This window comes from Phalaenopsis equestris, unplaced genomic scaffold (assembly GCF_001263595.1).
Source record: "Phalaenopsis equestris unplaced genomic scaffold, ASM126359v1 Scaffold000107, whole genome shotgun sequence".
Classification (NCBI taxonomy): domain Eukaryota; kingdom Viridiplantae; phylum Streptophyta; class Magnoliopsida; order Asparagales; family Orchidaceae; genus Phalaenopsis; species Phalaenopsis equestris.
Genome location: NW_018164549.1, coordinates 1139755 through 1139974, shown reverse-complemented (window position 1 = coordinate 1139974; position 220 = coordinate 1139755).

Genomic DNA, 220 nt, shown 5'->3' with positions numbered 1-220 from the left:
AACAATGTGTTGTTCGACTCGATTTAAATATTCGTGTTCGGCTAAATAGATGTAAATTGTGGGATTCGAACCTAGATTAAATCTATACAAAAGAAGACACTAACTATATTGCTGCATTAGGTATTATGATTTAAACTTAGACATAAAGAAATATAATATATTATTATATAAATAATATATGTAATATATTGTTATATAAAAAGTTATATAATTTTTTTTT